Source organism: Salvelinus alpinus, chromosome 6 (assembly GCF_045679555.1).
Source record: "Salvelinus alpinus chromosome 6, SLU_Salpinus.1, whole genome shotgun sequence".
Classification (NCBI taxonomy): Eukaryota; Metazoa; Chordata; class Actinopteri; order Salmoniformes; family Salmonidae; genus Salvelinus; species Salvelinus alpinus.
In genome coordinates, this window is record NC_092091.1 from 8,162,823 (window position 1) to 8,172,996 (window position 10,174).

The following is a 10,174-nucleotide window of genomic DNA, read 5'->3' on the forward strand; positions in this document are numbered from 1 at the left end:
GCCTCAAGTCCTCAACTGGCAGCTTCATTAAATAGTACTTGCAAAACACCAGTCTCAACATCAACAGTGAAGAGGCGACCCCCGGGATGCTAGCCTTCTAGGCAGAGTTGCAAAGAAAAAGCCATATCTCAGTATGGCCAATAAAAATACAAGTTTAAAGATGGGCAAAAGAACACAGACACACTGACCCTCAACACGGGGGCCCCTCAGGGGTGCATGCTTAGTTCCCTCCTGTACTCCTTGTTCATGTTTACTGTATGACCTGGCAAAGATATACGGGCATGCCATGTGAGCTGGATGATAGCAGGGTTTGGGGTCAATTCCATTTCACTTCAGTCAATTAATGTAGTAAACTGAAACTCGAATTTCAATATCAAGAGGTTTAGAGCTGAGCTTCGGTGGCCGTTGCCTACAGTGGTGGTCGGTGACGTTTAAGTTGACGGAGGATGATTTGTGTTTTTAATGAGCACGGCCTTATTTCTACTACAGCATATTGGATGACTGTCGTTCATATTCCATTTACCCAGCTCAATGTAATATTGATAGGTTTAGGCGACTACATGATACTCAAATTTCCCTAGACCCATCATGGAGGTTGCTACAACCTAGCCTATGAATTAAAGTTTACAATATGGATGCACACAGGTCGAGAGAATTTCAGGTGTTAGACAGTGACTCATTCAATACCGCCTTGCACACTTGCCTGCATCTAGCTGATCTAGGGTGTAAATCATTAGTTAAATCAACAGTTGCAAATGATAGTTTCTATTGGACAAATTCAGGTATGTTTATCCCCATTTCCTTCTGTTTCCTTCCATTTAAGAAACGTTTTTCAACAGAATGGGCAGAATGAATACACCCATATCGAGCCTAAATACAGTTCACTCTCATAGCAGCCACGTTGTATTCCATCTCCTATCTATGCGCTCTCCCCCTCACACTTTCCCCCTTCATTTGTGGACTTCAATTCACAAGACATCAGCTGTATGTGACTAGGTGAAAAAATACTTTCCAAACCAAAACATATAATAAACGCTAAGCACGGCCTACATAGTTGTCACCATATTAGCTAAAGTAACGTCATAGTCAAGATAGCTAATATAACTAATGCTACAATCATGCAGTAAAGTTACAGTGTACAGTCAGTAAGCAGTTTAGCAGTTACACCGGCGGGCCCCGTTGACAATACATTTTTAAAACCAAAAGCTTACCTTGGAAGAGTTCCAGTGTTGTGTTGGATAGGTATAGCCAGCTAGCTAACATAGCATCCCCCTGTTTGAGCAGGGTGTTTGAGTAGGCTAAACTAGCTAGCTGCATTTGCTAGCTAAGTAGGTGAAGCTGAAAAAAATGTGACCTCTTGCTTCTCCTTTTTTGAAAAAAATGAATTTGTTCAAAACTGTTCAACTACACACCATATTTTATGCACCGCAGTGCTAGCCAGCTGTATCTTATTCTTTCAGGACTATATTCATTATCTGATCCTTTGATTGGGTGGACAATGTCAGTTCATGCTGCAAGAGCTCTGATAGGTTGGAGGATGTCCTCTGGGAAGTTGTCATCATTACTGAGTAGTCTATGGAAGGGGGTGAGAACCATGAGCCTCCTAGGTTTTGTATTGAAGTCAATGTACCCAGAGGAGGATGGAAGCTAGCTGTCCTCCGGCTACACCATGGTACTACCCTACAGAGTGCTGCTGAGGCTACTGTAGACTTTCATTGCAAAACAATGTGTTGTAATCAATTATTTGTTGACGTGAATATATTTAGTATAGTTCTATCTAAAAAGGATAACTTTAATGTTTTACAGTTTTTATGTTTATGAAATTCACAGAGGAGGATGCTCCACGCCTACCAGCTGATAAACTAAACAGTATGTCAAAAGGGTCAGAGCTGAGCCTCTGTAGCTGTGGCAAGGAGGCAGGAGGACGTCGCTGGGAATGATGGCTGTATTCCAAATGGCACTCTATTCCTTATATAGTCCACCACCAACAGAGCCCTGGTCAAAAGTAGTGCACTATATAGGGAATAGGGTGCCAGCTCTGGTCAAAAGTAGTGCCCTATATAGGGAATAGGGTGTCATCTCTGGTCAAAAGTAGTGCCCTATATAGGTAATAGGGTTCCATAGGGCTCTGGTCTAAAGTAGTGCACTATATAGGGAATAGGGTGCCATTAGGGACGTAACTGAAGTGCTAACATGAAAGAAGCCTCGATCTCATTGGAAGCACTTAACGTGTTACATATGATGCTGTACTGTGTTCACTGTTAAGCAACAGGCAGCATGGTGTAACGGCGGTCCTCCTCCTCTTCTACCGAAAAGGAGGAGTATTGATCGAACCAAGGCGCAGTGGAGTTTGAACACATATTTATTAAACGAAAACACGAACTAAACTAAACTAACAAAACAACAAACGGTGTAGACAGACCTATACGACGAACTTACATAAAACAAGAAGAACGCACGAATAGGACAAAATGACTACACAAACCGAACAAACCGTAACAGTCCCGTATGGTGCAAACAATTACACAGACACGGAAGACAATCACCCACAACGAACACTGTGACAACGCCTACCTAAATATGACTCTTAATTAGAGGAACGCCAAACACCTGCCTCTAATTAAGAGCCATACCAGGCAACCCAAAAACCAACACAGAAACAGAAAACATAGAATGCCCACCCAACCTCACGTCCTGACCAACTAACACACATAAACTAACAGAAATAGGTCAGGAACGTGACATAACCCCCCCCATAAGGTGCGAACACCGGGCGCACCAGCACAAAGTCTAGGGGAGGGTCTGGGTGGGCATCTGACCACGGTGGTGGCTCAGGCTCCGGGCGAGGTCCCCACCCCACCATAGTCAATCCTAGCCTCCATCTCCCCCTAAAAATGTCCACCCTCATTCTACCCCCACAAAATCCTCTTGGTAACATCACTGACAGGGACAACACCGGGACAGAGAGATAGATAAAGACAGAGGGATAGCACAAGACAGAGGGATAGATCAGAATATAGAGGTAGCTCAGGATAGAGAGGGAGATCATGATAGAGGGGCAACTCCGGACTGAAAGGCAGCTCCGGACAGAGAGACAGCTCTGGACTGAGGGGCAGTTCTGGGTATATAGCCTTTTCTGGCTGAAGGGCAGCTCATGGCTGACTGACGAATCTGGACGCTCATGGCAGGCTGACGGCTCTCGACGCTCATGGCCGGCTGACGGCTCTCGACGCTCATGGCTGGCTGACGGCTCTCGACGCTCATGGCTGGCTGACGGCCCTCGACGCTCATGGCTGGCTGACGGCTCTCGACGCTCATGGCTGGCTGACGGCTCTCGACGCTCATGGCTGGCTGACGGCTCTCGACGCTCATGGCTGGCTGACGGCTCTCGACGCTCATGGCTGGCTGACGGCTCTCGACGCTCATGGCTGGCTGACGGCTCTCGACGCTCATGGCTGGCTGACGGCTCTCGACGCTCATGGCTGGCTGACGGCTCTCGACGCTCATGGCTGGCTGACGGTTCTCGACGCTCATGGCTCTCTGACGGCTCTGGCTGCTCATGGCTCTCTGACGGCTCTGGCTGCTCATGGCTCGCTGACGGCTCTGGACGCTCATGGCAGGTTGACGGCTCTGGCTGCTCATGGCTCGCTGACGGCTCTGGCTGCTCATGGCTCGCTGACGGCTCTGGCTGCTCATGGCTCGCTGACGGCTCTGGCAGATCCTGTCTGGCTGGCGGCTCTGGCAGATCCTGTCTGGCTGGCGGCTCTGGCAGATCCTGTCTGGTTGGCGGCTCTGGCAGATCCTGTCTGGTTGGCGGCTCTGGCAGACCCTGTCTGACGGGCGGCTCTAGCGGCTCCTGTCTGGCGGGCGGCTCTAGCGGCTCCTGTCTGGCGGACGGCTCTGTAGGCTCATGGCAGACGGGCGGCTTTGCAGGCTCATGGCAGACGGGCGGCTCAGACGGCGCTGGGGAGACGGATGGCTCAGATGGCGCTGGGGAGACGGATGGCTCAGATGGCGCTGGTGAGACGGATGGCTCAGATGGCGCTGGTGAGACGGATGGCTCTGGCCGGATAATGCGCACTGTAGACCTGGTGCGTGGTGCCGGAACTGGAGGCACCGGGCTAAGGACACGCACCTTCATACTAGTGCGGGGAGCAGGGACAGGGCACACTGAACTCTCAAAGCGTACTCTATACCTGGTGCGTGGTACCGGCACTGGTGGCACCGGGCTGAGGGCACGCACCTCAGGACTAGTACGGGGAGAAGTGACAGTGTGTACAGGACTTAGGAGACGCACAGGTGGCTTAGTGCGTGGGGCCGGAACTGGAGGCACCGAACTGGATACACGCACTATAGGGAGAGTGCGTGGAGGAGGAACAGGGCTCTGGAAATGCACTGGTAGCCTAGTGCGTAGTGTAGGCACTGTAGGTACTAGGCTGGGGCGGGGAGGTGGCGCCGGAAATACCGGACCGTGCAGGCGTACTGGCTCTCTTGAACATTGAGCCTGCCCAACCTTACCTGGTTGAATGCTCCCGGTCGCCCGCCCAGTGCGGGGAGGTGGAATAACCCGCACCGGGCTGTGTAGGCGAACCGGGGAAACCATGCGTAAGGCAGGTGCCATGTATGCCGGCCCGAGGAGACGCACTGGAGACCAGACGCGTTGAGCCGGCCTCATGACACCTGGCTCAATGCCCAATCTAGCCCTACCAGTGCGGGGAGGTGGAATAACCCGCACCGGGCTATGCACACGTACAGGAGACACCGTGCGCTCTACTGCGTAACACGGTGTCTGCCCGTACTCCCGCTCTCCACGGTTAGCCTGGGAAGTGGGCGCAGGTCTCCTACCTTCCCTAGGCCCACAACCCCTTAGCCCCCCCCCAATAAATTTTTGGGAGTTACTCACGGGCTTTTCGGGCTTCCGTGCAAGACGCGTCCCCTCATAACGCCGGTTCCCTTCTCCGGTTGCCTCTGTTCTCCTCAGTGCCTCCACCTGTTCCCATGGGAGGCGATCCCTTCCAGCCAGGATCTCCTCCCATGTGTAGCAACCTTTACCGTCCAATACATCGTCCCAAGTCCATTCCTCCTTCTTTCGCTGTCCCTTACTCCGTTTACACCGCTGCTTGGCTCTGGATTGGTGGGTGGTTCTGTAACGGCGGTCCTCCTCCTCTTCTACCGAAAAGGAGGAGTATTGATCGAACCAAGGCGCAGTGGAGTTTGAACACATATTTATTAAACGAAAACACGAACTAAACTAAACTAACAAAACAACAAACGGTGTAGACAGACCTATACGACGAACTTACATAAAACAAGAAGAACGCACGAATAGGACAAAATGACTACACAAACCGAACAAACCGTAACAGTCCCGTATGGTGCAAACAATTACACAGACACGGAAGACAATCACCCACAACGAACACTGTGACAACGCCTACCTAAATATGACTCTTAATTAGAGGAACGCCAAACACCTGCCTCTAATTAAGAGCCATACCAGGCAACCCAAAAACCAACACAGAAACAGAAAACATAGAATGCCCACCCAACCTCACGTCCTGACCAACTAACACACATAAACTAACAGAAATAGGTCAGGAACGTGACACAAGGCCTGTTTAAAACTACAAATAGTCATTTGTGTCATTAGTTGAAACAGTCCTTTGAACAGCAGTAAACAGTCCTTTGAACAGCAGTAAACAGTCCTTTGAACAGCAGTAAACAGTCCTTTGAACAGCAGTAAACAGTCCTTTGAACAGTGATTTTGTCAAAACAAAGCAGCCCAAGAGAAACTTCGTGCTAATTCTTCCAACAAAGGGTTTTTAATGGTTTGTTTCTAATTTCATTCAGAGAACGTGTGCGGCTGACTGTTTTAGGATGGAAATTGTACTTTCGTTTCCGTTCTGATGGTGGGCCAGGCTGATTTGTTTCAGTTCTGATGGTGGGCCAGGCTGATTTGTTTCAGTTCTGATGGTGGGCCAGGCTGATTTGTTTCCGTTCTGATGGTGGGCCAGGCTGATTGTTTCAGTTCTGATGGTGGGCCAGGCCGATTTGTTTCCGTTCTGATGGTGGGCCAGGCTGATTTGTTTCCGTTCTGATGGTGGGCCAGGCTGATTTGTTTCAGTTCTGATGGTGGGCCAGGCTGATTTGTTTCAGTTCTGATGGTGGGCCAGGCTGATTTGTTTCAGTTCTGATGGTGGGCCAGGCTGATTTGTTTCCGTTCTGATGGTGGGCCTGGCTGATTTGTTTCAGTTCTGATGGTGGGCCTGGCTGATTTGTTTCAGTTCTGATGGTGGGCCAGGCTGATTGGTTTCCGTTCTGATGGTGGGCCAGGCTGATTGGTTTCCGTTCTGATGGTGGGCCAGGCTGATTTGTTTCAGTTCTGATGGTGGGCCAGGCTGATTGGTTTCAGTTCTGATGGTGGGCCAGGCTGATTTGTTTCAGTTCTGATGGTGGGCCAGGCTGATTTGTTTCAGTTCTGATGGTGGGCCAGGCTGATTTGTTTCCGTTCTGATGGTGGGCCAGGCTGATTGGTTTCCGTTCTGATGGTGGGCCAGGCTGATTTGTTTCAGTTCTGATGGTGTGCCTGGGTTTTTAGCGGTTTAATTAAATGTATTCAGTGCGCGCAAGGGAACCACGCCTGCAATGCCATTTACACACCTGCATAAGATAAGTCTCAATACCAACTACTGAGAAGTGCATAGGAAAGGTGTACATTTCCTAAGTCTGAATCAGGCTCATTACTATTAACCAGAACCCTATGGGCTTTGGAGAGTAGTGCACTATATAGGGAATAGGTTGCCAGCCCTGGTCAAGAGTAGTGCGCTATATAGGGAATAGGGTGCCATTTAGGATGCCAACAATATGGTATTTCTATGCACATCAGCTTTTAAAGTGATGCATGGTACTTAGGCTATATTGAGGTAAACCATCCATCGTACTCGGGCTATAGTGAAGGGATTAAACACCTCCCTCTGCAACTGGTTCCTGGACTTTGATGGGCCGCCCTCAGGTGGTAAGTGTAGGCAACAACATCCGCCGCGCTGATCCTCAACACCGGGGCCCCTCACGGGGGCGTGCTTCGTCCCCTCCTGTATTCTCTGTTCACCCACGACTGCGTGGCTGCGCATGACTCCAACACCATCAGTAAATTTGCCGACAACACGACAGTGGTAGGTTTGATCACCGACAACCATGAGACAGCCTATAGGGAGGTCAGAGACCTGGCCGTGTGGTGCCAGGACAACAACCTCTCCCTCAACGTGACCAAAGACAAAAGAGATGATCGTGGACTATACGGAATGGAGAGCCGAGCACGCAACGGGGCTGAAGTGGAGCGGGTCGAGAGCTTCAAGTTCCTCGGTGTCCACATCACTAAGGATCAATTGTGGTCCATAACACACCAACACAGTTATAAAGAAGGCACAACAATACCTCTTCCCCCTCAAGAGGCTGAACATATTTGGCCATAGGTCCTCAGATGCTCAAAAAGGTTCTACAGTTGCACTATTGACAGTATCTTGACTAGTTGCGTCACTGCCTGGTATGGAAACTGCTTAAGCATCCGACCTCAAGGCACTACAGAGGGTAGTGCGTACGGCCCAGTACATCACTGGTGCCAAGCTTCCTGGCATCCAGGATCTCTATACCAGGCGGTGTCAGAGGAAGACCTTAAGAAATTGTCAAAGACTCCAGCCACCCAAGTCATAGACCAGGGGTGGGCATTTCCAGTCCTCGAGGGCCTGATTGGTGTCACAGTTTTGCCCCAGCCCCAGCTAACACGCCTGACTCCAATAATCACCTAATCATCATCTTCAGTTTAGAATGCAATTTAATTAATAATCTGTGTTTTGCTAGGGAAAGTAGAAAAAGTGACACCAATCAGGCCCTCGGAGTTGCCCACCCCTGTCATAGACGGTTCTCTGCTACTGCACAGCAAGTGGTACCGATGCACCAAGTCTGGAAACAACAAGCTCTTTAACAGCTTTTACCCACAAGCCATAAGCCACTGGCTCTATGCACACTCACACTGGCTCTATGCACACTCACACTGGCTCTATGCACACTCACACTGGCTCTATGCACACTCACACTGGCTCTATGCACACTCACACTGGCTCTATGCACACTCACACTGGCTCTATGCACACTCACACTGGCTCTATGCACACTCACACTGGCTCTATGCAGACTCACACTGGCTCTATGCACACTCACACTGGCTCTATGCACACTCACACTCTGCTGCGACTCTGTTTATTATGTCTCTTGATTGCCTAGTCACTTTTACCCCTACCCACATGTACATACTGTATTACCTCAATTACCCCGTACCGCTGCACATTGACTCAGTGCCTGGTACTCCTTGTATGTAGCCTTGTTATTTTATTTTGAGGAAATAGCAAGCATTTTTGAAACGGTCTGTTTGAGATACAAGTTTGAGGTGGGGTTTTTGAAGTGTATTTTTCATCAAGTTAGCTTTGGCCACAAATACGAGTATAGGATAAGTCAACATTATTTGGGTATGAGTTAACAGAATATTAACTTTTAAAAGTGAGATTTCCTCTGAACAGTTTAAAACTAACATTTAAAATGTGTAGAGTAGCAGGAAATGCATTTTAAAACTGCAAAACGTAGTCTTATCCTCATTGTAAAATTTAAAGAATAGCATGAGACGAGCTATAAAACAGCACATTTCTCTGCCCCATGGCAAAATCTTTAAAGGTGCAAAAATCCACGTATCCTTCCAATTATACTGTGTTTTAAAAATACCCCTCATGTCAAACTGTTCAGAAAAAAGTCATGTCAAACTGTTCAGAATTTCCGGAAATCTATTTTAAAATATTAACAGAAAAAATCTGGGTGAAGGACCTCCCGGACACCCCGTTCACCATACCCACGGGAAGTAGGGTGTCTCCTCGAGGGCGAGGAGCGGGCCAGTCGGCGAAGGTGGAAATATTGAATGATGTTGAGATCCAGAATATCCTCCACCGGAACACAACACCGCTCCTCTGGACCATACCCCTCCCAGTCCTCCAGGTACTGGAGCCAACCCCCACGACGTCGGGAGTCCAGTAGGGATCTGACGGCATATGCGGGACCTCCTTCGACTTCCAGGGGAGGCAGAGAGGAGTGTTGTGGGGGACAGCCTCAGCTAAAGGTCCAGGAACCACCAGCCTGAGAAGGGAGACATGAAAGGAAGGTGAGATACAGTAGTCACTTGGGAGCTGTAATCTATGTCACCTTGTTGACCCTCCGGAGAACCTTGAACGGCCCCACAAACCGGGGGCTCAGCTTCTTGCAGACACGATCACCAGGATGGAACACGGGAGCCTCCCTGTGGTGGCGATCCGCCTGCTCCTTCTGATGATGGACGGTGCGCTGGAGTCTCACGTGGGCATCGCTCCACACTTCTTCTGCGCACCTGAACCACTCATCCACCGCAGGAGCTTCGGTCTGGCCCGGTGTTCACGGAGTCAGGGCCGGCTGTTACTTCCAGTGTGTTAGGGGGTGAGTCAGCCCAGTGGAGGAGTGATGTAACGAATTCTGAGCGTACTCCACCCAGGGAAGGAATCAGGCCCACTCCCCCTGCCGGTCCTGGCAGTGACTTCTCAGGAACCTCCCCAGCTCCTGGTTCATCCTCTCCTCCTGCCCGTTAGACTGAGGCCTATACCCGGAATTGAGGCTGACCATGAGCCCAAGCTTCTCCATGAAGGCTTTCCATAACCGTGATGTGAATTGGGGGCCACGGTCGGACACGATGTCCACCGGAAGGTCATAGTGCCGGAAGACCTGCTGGGACACTGCCCCAGAGACCTGGAGAGCAGTAAGGAAACCAGAGAGAGGGATAAAACGACAGGATTTGTAGAATCTATCCACAACCACCAAAATGGTGGTGAAACTGTCAGAGGGGAGATCAGTGACAAAATCAATGGATAGATGAGACCAGGGACACTGAGGCACCGGAAGGGGAAGGAGTTTCCCTGCTGGAGCGTGCATGGGGAAATGTTGTTTGGGCACACACAGAACAGGAGTTGACGTAGCGAATAACGTCCTGCGCCAAGGTGGGCCTCCAATACTTTTTGGAGAGAGATTGAATAGTACGGGTGATCCCTGGATGTCCAGCGACGACAGCTGTATGTGCCCAGGTCAGCAGCCGATCCTTTATCCCCGT